Source organism: Nesoenas mayeri, assembly GCF_963082525.1.
Source record: "Nesoenas mayeri genome assembly, chromosome: 13".
Taxonomy (NCBI): Eukaryota; Metazoa; Chordata; class Aves; order Columbiformes; family Columbidae; genus Nesoenas; species Nesoenas mayeri.
The window spans coordinates 5,949,326-5,963,347 of record NC_137550.1 but is presented as its reverse complement, the minus strand read 5'-3'; positions in this window follow the sequence as shown (position 1 = coordinate 5,963,347).

The following is a 14,022-nucleotide window of genomic DNA, read 5'->3' as shown; positions in this document are numbered from 1 at the left end:
GATTTATCCACTGAATTCCAAAAGTTTATCAGTTTTACTGGGACTGTGTATAAGATATAGAACAGTGCTCATCTCTGCTTTGTTTTATGAAATATATGGGATTTGCTATTGTTTTGTAGGGTTTGCAGGATAGGCTTTTATCTCCACCAAGCACACACATATCCCTGTGTAGTCATTCCTGGCTGAGATTTTACAACCCGACAGCATCTTCTGAAAAGAACTTAAAAAAAAAAGTGTTCTTCAGATTTGTTTTGCATAACTATAGGACTAGATCATAATTATATTAAGTAATAAATGGGGTTTTAATTGTTTTTTGTTGTTTTTGGGTTTTTTTCCTTCCTGTTGAAATAGATTATTAAATGTTGGACCTGGAGGGTGTGTCTCTGTGTAACTTTATTTCTTGCTTTTAAGCTAGCAGTCTTAATGAATTGGTTAATTACTTAATGGTACTTGAAGATAATAAAGCTTTACTAGGAGTTTAATATTAATTATGGCTATTATCATTATTAAGTATTACTCATTTACTGCAGGAGGGACTGGATTGTGGGTTCTGGTACAGAAGATACGGTAGAATTCGCAGTATCTCTTAATTTTGTCCTCTCTTTAACTCAGGGCAGTTTCTGGCTGTGATGAGGGATAAAGAGTTGAATCCTGTAAGTGAATTATTCCCTATTGGAAACTCAATAGTGTATACAATACTTCATGGCCAGTCTTATTTCTTTCTCCCTCTAATCTGTCCTGGTACTGTATTCTCATCATGTTGCAGCCTTGAATTATTTCTTGCCTTCTGTAATTACTTATCCTGTTATATCCAGTTTCCTTTCCAGTCATGCTGTAGTTATTATTCTCTTTAACCCTGCGAACTCCCTTTGAGGTCTGCCTTAATTTTGGCAGTTCTAGGACTGCATATTCTTCGTCTTCTGATTTTGGGAGTAATTCACTTGTCAATGAAATACAGTGTAACAGGTGAAGCATCCTTTATGTTTCTGAACTGTGGGTTTATATTTCTGTGTATTTGTGTAGTTCTGCTCTTTACTTTGGCCATGATCTATATATCCGAACACAGTGTGTGACCTCTGAAATCTGGCCATTTCCAGAGATGCGCATGGGGAAGGATGTGGGTCCTGTCTCTTCAGTGAACCCAGGACACAGTCTAGTCAGTTCACATACTGTGTGTTTACAGCCACTTAACCAATCAGTTCTGTAACCTCTTTCTCTCATGGCATTGGATCCTAGGACAAAGATCAGAAAAGGTGTTTTGAATATTCAGCTCTCAACAACTCGTAGTCGGTAGCCCTTGCCAAGATGTGAGCAGATGTGGACCAGGTTCTTCTAGAGGTCTAAAACAGAGCGTGGTTAGAATATTAGAAGAAAGAAGCAATTGATTATGGAGTCTAAAGTATAAGAAAAGATGGCAGAAGAAGATAATTAGAGAAATGTTATTTTTACTGGGGCACATTTTTTCTGTTTGTATTTCTTTTTTCAAAATTGTAGTCGGAATAAATATTCACAATGTAAGATAAATAACTTTGGTAATGGAAGAACCACAGGTTGAGTAATATTCAAAAGTTGCCATAATTTTTCCCCTAACTGATTTAATTGGCTGTTTGACCAGTTCTGTGGTTGCCAAATGACATTAGACATATACGTTATGCTAGAAAACTGACAAGTACCTTTTATGCATAAAATAAGTACATACATATATTGAGAATTTGTAGCTATTTCTCTTTAAATACCCTAAAATATCGATGGATTCTAACAGAGAGGTAATGTATCTGGATAAAATTACTTCTGTGTATGTCAAGTTGATATAGCAGTTGCCATGGTAAACAAATATTGTACATAAATACTTAAACAAATAGTTGTATATTTAGAATGGTAGCAAGCTGTTAACCAAGATTTAGACTCTGGTAAACATGACCCTGTGCAGAATCCCGGTGCTTTCTACTGTCTATATATCTATTCAATTAGTGAATGTAACAGTTAAATAAAAACGAATCGTTCCAGCCTTTAATTAGATGCTAGAGAAATAGATGAAGGAGAAAGAAGAACAATAAGCATCATAGAAAGTTTTAAGAGAAAAAGGAAGTATTCTGAATTTGCACAGTTTATTATGACAATGTAAGTCTGCTCCTGGGACTGTGGGCATTAAAATGGAAAATGAAATTTGGTACAAGTTGCAAATCCAAATGTTTTGATGATGAGTTAAATCAAACATTTAAATGCAGACAATTTTCATATTTTCAAAATAATAGACCCTGAATGTTTTTGTTAGCCCCGAAAGAAGATAAAGTGCATTTCGCTTTAGATTATAGCGGAGTGCAGCGTTCCAGCTAGAAACAGAAGGTGATGTCAGACTGTCTAAAAACAGAAAAAAAAAAATGGGGCTAAAAATAAGCAAAGTGGATTATTTTGGTGCCACATCACAACATTTTAAAAGAGTAGATTTTCAAGTTATTCATGAACATAGATGTTCTTGTATTCTGTTTTTAAATATGTTGTTTGCTTGTCTTCCAATATCAGTCAGGGATTTTCTAGTATTTTGTATGGTTTTTGATGTTAACTATGCTTAGCTTCTCAAAGTTTCTTTTACTTTTCCCTTTAACTCATATCTCTCCATTCTTATCCTAAGGCTAAGTTTTCTATCTCATTACTTCTCACATTTAGCCATGGAATAATAAGGAATAATTCATATTAACAACTTGTTAAAATAACTTATCCCACTTTCACTATCAGCAGTCCTGCTGCTGTTAGACCTGTAGCCCCAACTAAGTACTTACATGCTTTCCTGCCAAGGTCTTACCAGTGGTTTTCTGTGCAGGTGTTAATATAGCCTGCATGTTCTTATGCTCTATTTGGGATTTAAATTAACATTAGCACCATATCCTATGTGCTTCTAATGAATTAATCTAATAATTAATGATTTTCCATGGTGTATTACCGTCATCAGTGCAGTTACCTTTTTTTTATTAGATGTGGCCAGTAATGGAAAATAAAATTGAACCTTGTATTTTCTATAAAAACAGGCTTCTGTAGCAAAGAAAGAATAATTATCATTCAGACAATAGGTAATTTGTTTAAGATTAATGTCTGTATGATGATATATCCTGCTTCATCTGTAGCAGTGCTATTTGGAAGTGATCTACTCACAAGCCAGTAAAAAATGGTCTCACCCTTGGACAAAGATTTTCCGCTGTGGAAAACAATGAACCTGAGATCGCATTAATCCTCATCACGAAAATTTTGGAATTTTGCCAAAAACTTGATAACCATCAATTCCATCAAAAGCTACCTGCCATTATGTACTTGATGCATCTGATGAATGGCTCGGGGAAATAAATAATTTGTGGCTAAATTACAGTAACTTAATTAATTACTGTTTGCGTTTTCTTGCTAGGACATAGGAAACTCATTTAGACCTGCCATTATTTGTTGGGTTAATATATTCAGAGAGTAATAAATGTATAAGATTATTTACAGTTCAGAGTAAGTACATGATTAGTAGTTGTCAAAATGCGTATTCTTGACAACAATAGGGCCCAACAGCTGCTTTGCTGCACTGTGCCAAGACTTGCTCAGGATCTCCTCAGTTCATGGACCAGCGGAGCAACAGACAATGACAATTCCTTTGCTGCTGTTAAATTTTGCAGAGTCACCGTGCATGCCAGGTGTCACTGACATGTGACACACTAATAGTTCTTTGGCAGACTTAAAAAAAAAAATAACAGAAAATCCAAGAAACATAGTAATTGCATGCTGAGAGGGATGCTCCAGTGCAAATCCAAACTGATTGCAGTGAAATTAAATAATGTGTAAAACTGGTGTCACTGAGAGGATATGGAGCGTTTTTCATTTATCTGGCTTTTTAGTATGTGGTTCTGAGCTCTTAGATATGTCTTAGATCTGCACTGGTATAACACAGAGGATGTATGAATAGACTCAGTTTTAGGAGATCCTGTTCAAATAGAAGTAACTAGAGCTATTAAATCGGTCTGAGGAAATAAGTTTAGTTACCTCCACTAAGTTAGACTAGAGAAGGTCCCCATAGCCTTTATTTCTCTGAGGTCTTCCTGACTCTTACCAGGGCAGAACAAGGACAGCTGATAGTTACAGAGGAACTAGCACTCTTATCTAGCACCATTTCAACAAGCAATAATTTAGTTTGGTAGATAAGATTATAAAAAACCCCAACTTGCTAGTATTATTTTGGATTTAGGAATTTAAGCCCATCCAGTGACTGCTGTTAGGACCTAAGGGTTTTATTTGGTCTCTTGTTATGGTTCCTCATAAGAATTAAGGTTTTGTGTCACATAAAACATGTCCCTTTCAGAAAAAAATAGAGATACTTTAGAGAAACTGGTATCATTTATTATACCTTTATTGAGAGAAATGAGGATGCAAAAGGTAATCTCTTTTGGTTTTTATGACACTTGATTTTGTCCATACAAATAGTAGGAAGGAATCAAAACAGCTTGAAAAGGCTTCAAAACTCTTTAACATTCTGTCAAATAAGGTTTTGCTGTTTTCTTTGATAAAAGAGGTAAATTGGAAAGAGAAAGAGAAGCTTCAGTTAAATCTTCCATTTATGGTATGTATTTTAGTATTTTGACCTACTGAGTGTGGTTTGTTCTGAGGATCTGCAGTTCTACTATTTGCTTTCTCTTTTGGTAGTTTACCAGAAGTATCTTTACCTGTGTATTCTGCACTCCAGTTTTAGTAATGAGGCTGCTATAGAGTGACATTACTGCTTTGTTAACTCACAGCATCTTATAACATGTTGAAAAGCAATATGTTATTTTGCACCGAGTCTGAAATTGGGATTTTAAGCTGGTAAACATTTTCTAAATTTCTCATTCAGTCATCTAAAGCATTTTAAGTTGTGGCGGTTTTAATTTACTTGCACAAAGTTGCTTTATGCAGGCTCCAGTGTTGCAAGCTAAATTTCAGCTTGAATAAAACTTTTGCAGTTGTTACATATTAAAACTCCTGAAAACAGATAGAAAGTAAAAATGGTAGTAATTATGTGTTCAAGCCATCATATGGAGGTGATTTTAATATTCTTTCAAGTGGCAAATAATCTTACCAAGCACTGCTAGCAAATTTCAGTTGCAAAGGCCACTCCATTGCTTTAAGAGCAGCTTTCTTTAGACTTTACAGTCAGCTCATGTCAATAACTTAATTTCTTTGCTGTAATTCTAATTACCTAAACTTGTTATAGATAATACATACATAAGTGATATGTCAGAGTACTAACTCAGTTATTTTCTCAGTTCTAAGATTTTAATACATAATGATTTATCATTTCCTTTTAGTTAATTTTTCTTACATCAAATGTGAATGTCATGATTCCTAAAATATTGAGTTGCTTAGAAAGTGCCCTGAGCATAAAACATGCAGCTGTGGCTCCTGGTAACTCACCACCTTAACCCATAAAAGTTAACATCATCTGGCAAAATGAGTTCCTGTTACCTCTTGGGCAATCAACAGAAATTTTTATAGACAAAATATGTTCCAGTGTTAATTAGAGTTCCATCCCAAAGGAGATCAAGGTGACTCATATGCCACTAATGCATATAAAATATAGATATTCATTTAATTTACTCCTTTCAATTTGTTGAGTTCAGTTACTAAAGGAATTAATGATATTTTAAGTGTGAGCCTGACAAAACCACTTCAGCTAATAAGTGCTTTAAATTGTGTCAGTACGCTTACATCAGAAAACAATAGTAATGTCCTGTATTTTTTTTTTAAGTCCAAACATCTCTCCCTGAAACACCTCACTTCATAAAATCTTAGACCATAGACTTAGCAGTCAGTTGGTGCTTTGTAATTAGAATTTCTGAAATGGAAAATTCAGTGAGGAAAAACAAGAAAAATATTTATTTTGCAAATGTTGTGGCCAAGATGGAAATTCAATGTACCTACTGAGAGTATCAAACTCTATAACGATGGATTGTAAAAACTTAAGATAATTCACTTTGATTATTTAGGAGTGTCTAAAGAACTGGAATTGAAGAGAGCTGGTCAAATGTTGGATTTTGAAAGAGTCAAATGATTCCTGCAGAATAAGCTAATTGTAGTCGTTGTATGAATAACAACAATACCTACATTTCCTCCAAAACACATAAGTGCATCTGGTCCTTGCAACATGTGTTGACAAAACTCCTGGTGCTGTGACAATGGAAAAGTGATACAGGTTTGAGAAACTGCCTGAGAGATAATGGGCAGCAGGAGTATTGTGGTGTCATTGTGTCTGGAAGGGGTAGAGAGACTTAAGTTGTTTTCAATGGTGGCTGGCAGGAAAAAAAACATTTTAGGATGTTGTTTCTCAAATTGAGAAGTTTGGGGAAAAAAAGGAAAAAAAAAATATCTTAAGAACAAGCAAACACTAGTCCAAGTGTGATCACACAAAACACAGGTATACGAGATAAATGTGGACATGATTTTTACTTCTCCAAGTTAGATGTTATAACTCCCAGTTATATATCTAGTCACTGTTTGAGTGTCTGTGTTTTTCCTGGTGAACTGTTCTTTTCTCTGCACGTAAACTGTTGGGGCACAGGAATATTAATTAGAGGGCAAGATACAGAAGAAAGTGTGTATTTTGAAGTGGCAGAGCAGATCGGAGGTAAAGTTGAGACTAGATCTTTGGTTGACTTACGATAAATGTTGTGCAATGCAAAGATACTTGTTAGTCCAGAAGTCAGAATTAATACAGCCTGCTACACCTAAGCTGGTTACATTGCTGAGATTCTGAGCTTATCCCAGAACAGGAAAAGATACTTAAACTGTATGTGATTCTGTTGTTTCAGGAAGGAAAACTGTCTTCTAATAGCAGGAGGGGAAAATACTATAATCTCTGAAAATTTTGTTTACTGTAGTGATCTGGAACAAATGTTGTTTGCGTATTGCATTACCATCTGAGAGCAATGGCATATTTACTACACTGATACTAAAAGCAAACACTTCAATATCTGTAGTTACAGTTTCAATTTTTGCCTTCTTTTTCCTTAGGCATGGTAGAAAAAAGATGAAAACTAAAAAAAGTATTGCTTTATGAAAAATTGCAAGTGTTGTACATTACAAGTGTTGCTAGATTTCCTTTGAATTATTCAGTGTGGGTTTTTTTTAGGTTTTACGCTTTGTGTACAACAGTGACTATGTTTATTTGATCTATTATTTTTATATAGTTGTCTGACACTTCTTTATGAAAAAGAATAAAAGATGTGAAGCTTATCTGTGATGTCAAATTTTTATCATGTCCAAACATTTTATGGTTCTGCATGTTTCAGATCAAAGAATGCTAGGCTATCGTTTTACTTGTCTGATTTAATCTAACCAAGAGTAACAGTATTTTAGAGTACATTTTGCATATACAGATGTATGGCAAATGAAGTCCAAAGTTTAATTTTAATTTTTTAGCACCATATTCTCCAAAAATATTTTGGGGTGGATAGCTTTGTTTTCAGAATTTGGCTTCCTGTTGAATAAAGAACTAATAGTAAAGTATACATAAGAGATCTTGTTTTGCTAATACATTCACAAGGCAACTGGTAGCCTGTTCTGGGGAAGACCAGTAGTAAAGAATGTTAATCTGAGTTTTTAACAATATGGACTGATGAACTTTATTTTTTTACCTGAATAGTTGCAGTTAGTGATAGCAGTTCTACTACTGCGTTTGATTCCAGCTGGTGATGTCTTTATTTTGTTTGCTCATCATAGTTTAACATGTTACGACTGTACAGTATAATCCTTAGTTTATGCCGGCTGAGGGTCTGGTGCTGTAATTTGTCATCACACTCAAAAAGCTAATGATATGCAAGCAGCGAACTTGAATAGCTTTTCCTGTGTTGAGTTTTACCAAGTTTTGAAATATATCTTTATTTGAAGAAAATGTTTGCATTATCTTTGAAATTTGGAAGCAATGTCTATTGTATTCAGTATATTTCAGGAAGTGATAATCAGGGAATACAGTATGTATTATATTAAATTACATAAACTTACATCTTAGAAAATGTTGATATCCTATCCAATACCATATAACAGTGGGCAGGAAAGCGTTTTTGTTTTCATTGGTATTTACTCTTTTGCATTATTTCTGGAAGTAGCTCACCTCTGCTGTGACATTGTGTGCCTTCATGCACCTTGCTCCTGCCTGTATAACAGCAAGCTTACAGCTTTTTATATGATATGAAAATACACAGGTCGCAAATGCTTCCTCAAGGAAAACTTCTGGAGACTATAGTTCTCAGCTTGTCACAGATTAGGTAGCCTTTTCCAGTTTATCACATAGAGAAAAAATTTCTAAAATAACTTATTTATAAAGAAAGTGTCTCGGACTGTTCAGTTAGGGGGAAATATGTCACTTGCTTTTAGATCCAATAAAGGTTTATCCTTTTGGGAGTGCAACAGAAGAAATGGCAAATAGATTGACTATATGCACCTGCAAGGAAAACTGTCAGGAATAAAAGTGTTACACAGTACTCAACTATCCCTTGTGAGAGACAAAGAACCGTGTTGGAAAACTATAGAGGCAACATTGTCACTAGCAAACCTGCAGTGTGACAGATTGCCAGCTTCTGTTAGAGCCCCGAAAAATACTTTTTTGTCTAATGCTAATGCATGCATTGAATTTTATGTCACATATGCATTGTTTAGTAAGGAAATATTTATATTTCACATTTCTTTGGACAGTCTACCTACATTTTTTTAGTGATTCAAACTTTGTAGGGAGTTTATTATGTACATGGAACGTTTCCCTCTGTGATCCCCCTGCGATATAGACCACTAGTGCTGCAGTAATGTTAACTCTTTTTATCAGTTAACTGTTTTGTGAAAGCAGAGATTTCTTTCTACATCCCATCTGCAAGATTTTTTTATATCCATCTTTACTATCTATCTTGCCTGTGCATTTAAGCTGGATTTTTTAGGAAGTCGTAGACATTGACCCAAATCTGCTTTTTTTTTTGGTGGAAACAAAGATTTGATTTTGCTCTCTTGCATGTTTGGAATTAGAAAATCTGTAGCTATTAGCTTCATGATATGTGTTAGAATACATGAAAGGTATGAAGTTTTTACCAAGCAAGAGAGTGTTCATCCTATAAAAGTCTAAAACTTATATGATGTGCAATTTAAAATTCTGAATGCCAATTCACATAATCTATACTGATTCTTAAAAATTGACTACCCTTTTACAAAATGCTACAATAGAAAATTTATAAGGATTTAAATGAATATTGATTCATGGGCTCAGTTTCTTCAGACAGTACATAAGACACACATTAGATTAAAAAACATTCTTATTTAATATTTCCAGTTGATAGATGGGCAGTATTTGTGTGATCTACTTTGCTGTCTTTGTAGAAGTACAATTTGGAATAGATGCATGAATATGTAGAAATGTAATTCAAATACTTAAAAAAAATAAATCACCAAATTGACATTGATAATTGACCAGTTAGGAGAAAAGCATATAAGAAAATGATGTCACCGTTTGAAAACTAGTGATAATGAAAGACTTTATGTACTTTTATAGATTTTAGTAAAAGAGAATTCTATTTTTGTAAGATATATATGCTGTAGATGTATTTAGGGAATGTGCTTTAGATGCTGTTTAATTATACAATGCTCAGTAAGGTACATATGCAAAGGGAATGTATATTCTCAGTCTTTACTATAAAGCCAAGCCTACTGCCTGTATTTTGTTGAGGTCAACTGCAAGAGAACAAATGCATTCCACATTTAGATCCTGAATCCCTGTCTTTCAGTGACTGCATAAAAAAGAGAAAAAGATGTCCGGATCTTTCTGGCTGTCATTCATATCAGGACAATCTGGGGTTACCTTGGACAAAGTAGAAATGAAACTGCTACCAAAACTAGTGTTCAGGGTTTTGTTGGTTTTTTTTGTGTGTGTGTGTGTTAGATAATTGCAGGAAGGGATCTGACTTGTAAAACTAGCAGATGCTGTATCTAAACTTGCATTCCAGTGAATACTTCCATTTTGTCTGAGCTAATATTTGAGGAGTTCTCACTCGAGTGTATGCTGTCAAAGTCTCTGTCTTTTCTTTCTGCTAAAATTTGCTGAGGGATGCACTTGTCACCTTTGGGAGTTGGTCTAGCCTAACTGACTAAGGCATATCAAATATGTCAGCTATTGTTTGTCTCTTGCTGCTCTATCTTTCTCTATTTTCAGAGAGAGAGTGGATAAAATTGTTCCTATCTCATACACAAAGGGATAGAGTACTGCCTTATACAGTCCAGGTCAGAATCTGGCCTCGCTGAATACTATGTGAAATAAAAATAGAAAAGTCTTGCTGTGCATTTATTTTAGAAAGAGACTTAATCCTCTGCCTTAGCTTGTAGTGTCCTGCAAATAGGATCAGACATTATTTTTATTTTGTTTTCACTACAAAACTGAAATTGAACTACAAGCTGTCCAAAAATAAAATTATTTGTATAGGAATGATGGGCAATTGCAAGCAAAAAACATCCAGATCAATGTTTAATGTAATGCCTGGCTTTATATATTTTCCATACTCTCTTTGAAACAAATTGGAAATGTTTCTGAAAATCTCAATCATAGTCTTCTTTGTGGAGACTCCATTTCTTTCTCTAGGTAATTAATTGTTGAGTTCCTGCCATAATTTGCTCTAAATCCAAATTCATACCATTTTCTTTCTGTTTCCTTGAATAGCAGAGCAAGGATGATGAGAGAAATCCCCATTAGATAGTGGAGTTAAATGTATAACTACTATACAGAGATGCAAAGAGGGATTATTTCTTGTGCGTTCCCTCTTTTTTTCTTACACATCTCTGGAACTGCTGGTTTCTTTGCCTGTAACGACAAGAGTGGGCTCAATACAGAGTTGATGTTTCTGTCAGTAGTAGAGTGGCAATTTTAGATTTGCTGGAAACTTAATTTTGTGAAGAAAATCTGAAAACAGCTCTCATTGCATGTGTGGAAAGGATGATAGATGTATCAATACAGGCCACAGGGCAAGGATCTCCTGACCTTAGTTGCATCAATGCTGGATACAGAGCAGAGTTTCCATGAGCTGAAGAGATTTCTGTAGGAATTTCAGACTTTATGTTAAAAATATATAGGACCTTACTAACCCGAAAAGCGGGTAAAAGAACATAAGCTATGTCATACTGAAGTACTACTATGTCAAAATGATTTGGATTAATTTAGTTCTGAGATTTATCAAAGTTTGAAGCCTGTTACTGTATTTCTTCTCAGAAATCAGAAAAATATTTTACAGAAATACTGTAATAAATAATAAGCAAATAATAAGTGTATGCAAATATGATCCAGGCACAGGTCATAAAAATTTAGAAACTAGCTTTTATTTTTCCAGGAATATGTATTTGCATATATTCAAGTATTTATTCATTTCCAATCCTTTTACTTCCAGGCTTCATAATTTTTCAAGTGTGAATTAATTATAGCCTGGTAGTACATATTGCTAAGGAGATTTGTTTGTTAAGCCTGCAAAGATTAGACCTGGCTCTTTTTATTGTTTGGTTTCATATCTTTACAATTTTATCTGTGGGGCTGTATAGAGCACTGAAATAGGGTTACCACAGTCATCACCACATTTCGAAGAGAAAGAGAGCTTAAACTAAACAGAAGGTATCTAATTCACAGAATTACTCTCAGCAGATAGCTTGAAAGAAATCCCCATTTTGTAGTCCTGATTTTCCTTGGAATGCTATTTTGGGGAAGGTATGCTTTATTTGGAAGAGAGAGGTTGAAATTTTATACACCCCTCCTTGTAAATATTTCTGAATATCGTCTGCCTTCTTCAAAACCCACCTGGACACCTTCCTGTGTAACCTCATCTGGGTGTTCCTGCTCCAGCAGGGGATTTGACTGGGTGATCTTTTGAGGTCACTTACAATCCCTGACATTCTGTGATTCTTAAGTGACATTCTTTCCTTAGAAAGAAGAGTTAGGTTTCTCAAAAGCTTCCTCTTATCCAAAAATGTTAGTCTGATCCAATCCGGAGGCAGAAATAGCACCACCTGATGTATGAGACAAGATGTAACCAAACATGTCCAGAATTTCAGGGTACTCAGCTCTGGGTATGGATACCAGAAGAATTGTTTGTGATCAGAGCATAGAGAAATCTTGAACGTGCAATATGTTCACTGAATGCATGTGGAAAAATATTAATTCGTGGGTTGGTATTGCAATACTATCACTGTTACTGCCTACCTGTGAACAGATCCTTTTCACATTGGAAGTATATTGCTATTTAATTAGATACTATTACTGTTAATTAGAAAGCTAAAAAAAAAAATAATCTTCATTGACAGATGGTACACATTTTGGAATTCTAACTTGATTTTATATAGGTGAGAGTAATTGCGGTTTTAAGCCTCTCAGTGGAAATCTCAAAAGGCAAAAGAAATGTTATTGTAGGGTTTTAGGAGAGGTGTATAGCTATAACTCAGATAAGATGATCTGGGAAGTGCTTACAGGCAAGAACAGCTCCCCACAACCTGACATTCTCTATACTTCTGGAGAAGTAAATCTCACGCTAGTTGAGCGATTTTTGCCAGAATAATCCCAGTGCTTTGTCTTTGTGCCGGGCTTCTCACTGAGAGCACTGAGCGGCTGCGGCAGAATTCCTCTTTGAGCTCTGAGACAGACAGGGGCGATTCTCACTGTTATCCCACTGCTTTTGTAGGAAGGAGAGCTATCTAGTTCTGGTTTTCTGGAATTAAAGTGGGAGCAGAAACTACTACCTTCTCAGTCTTCAATGCAGACAATGTGGAAGAATTGTCTGAGGCTCCCTTGGGTTGCTACAAAGATGATGCAGCCAGATCATAGACTGCAAAGGCTTTTTTGTATTAGCACATCATGTGCATCTCCTGTCAGGGCTAACTGCTTTCTGACTGTATCATTGCTGACAATCAAATTTAGGGCTGCCAGTAAACATCCTGGCTTTGAAAGGGTACAGCGCCATATTTCCCGGAATGGGATTGTCTCACTAAAAGGCCTGTGGTATGATAAAACAATTCATTTGAATGTGTTGCAATGGGACTCTTACACTGTATTTTTAATTTGTTAAATTCTTTTTATGTATTTCCAGCAGGTGTCTTAATTAAATATGTCATTATTAAAGAGATTATAAAGCAGATTAAATCTAGCTCCTTTTTCGGGTTTTTAAATTGTATAAAAAGAAAAGAAATTACTTGATTTGGTCTGTGTAGACTACAGTGTATATTTCTCACAGCCAAAGTAGAAGTGTTCAAGTAAGATAGACTGTAAATAGTAATTTACAGAAAGACACAGTAATCCAGAGTGCCTTCATTTAGTAGGTATCCAACTCGGTCACATTGCTCCTCAAATCCAAATTTAAATTTCCTCAGACATTGTGACCTGGGTTTCACAACTGGATATCATCTCAGTTTTCAGGCTGCGGTGTAGCTAATGTATTCTGTAGTCATAGTTATTCAGTTATATTAGAAGCTTTTTCTGTTGTATTAGACTCTGGGTCTGGAACATGTCTTTCCTGAAAATCTTCTGGTAGACATCTTACATTTCAGACTTCATGATTCATTTCACTACTCAATGGAGACATAACAGCATGGGAGGGAAACCAGCCTGTGCCACAAGAAAATAGTTGGAAAGTTCTCTGCTTGCTTATAGCAAAGTAAGGCAGTTTGTGTTCCATGTCAGAATGCATCCTACTGAGGTGCTTTCCTACATTGCCAATGGAGGAAATATGGTAAATATTATTTACATAAAGCTATGCAACCAACCATATCAATCCCTTCCACTTCAGGGAGAACCTGTTAAGTTTTGCCAGAGCTTTTGTATCAGCTTTTTGCAAGGTGGTGGGAGGGTCAGGACAATTAAATCAAGCCTTTTCTCAGCAGGGAGGAAAGACAGAGGGTCCAGCAGCTTGATAAGTTCAGTTTGTGGTGAAAAGACTCACAGATTGTGAAACTTCATTGCCTTCTGACACACATTGTCATTTTGAGACATTTAGTGAGATGTAAACCCAAGTAATA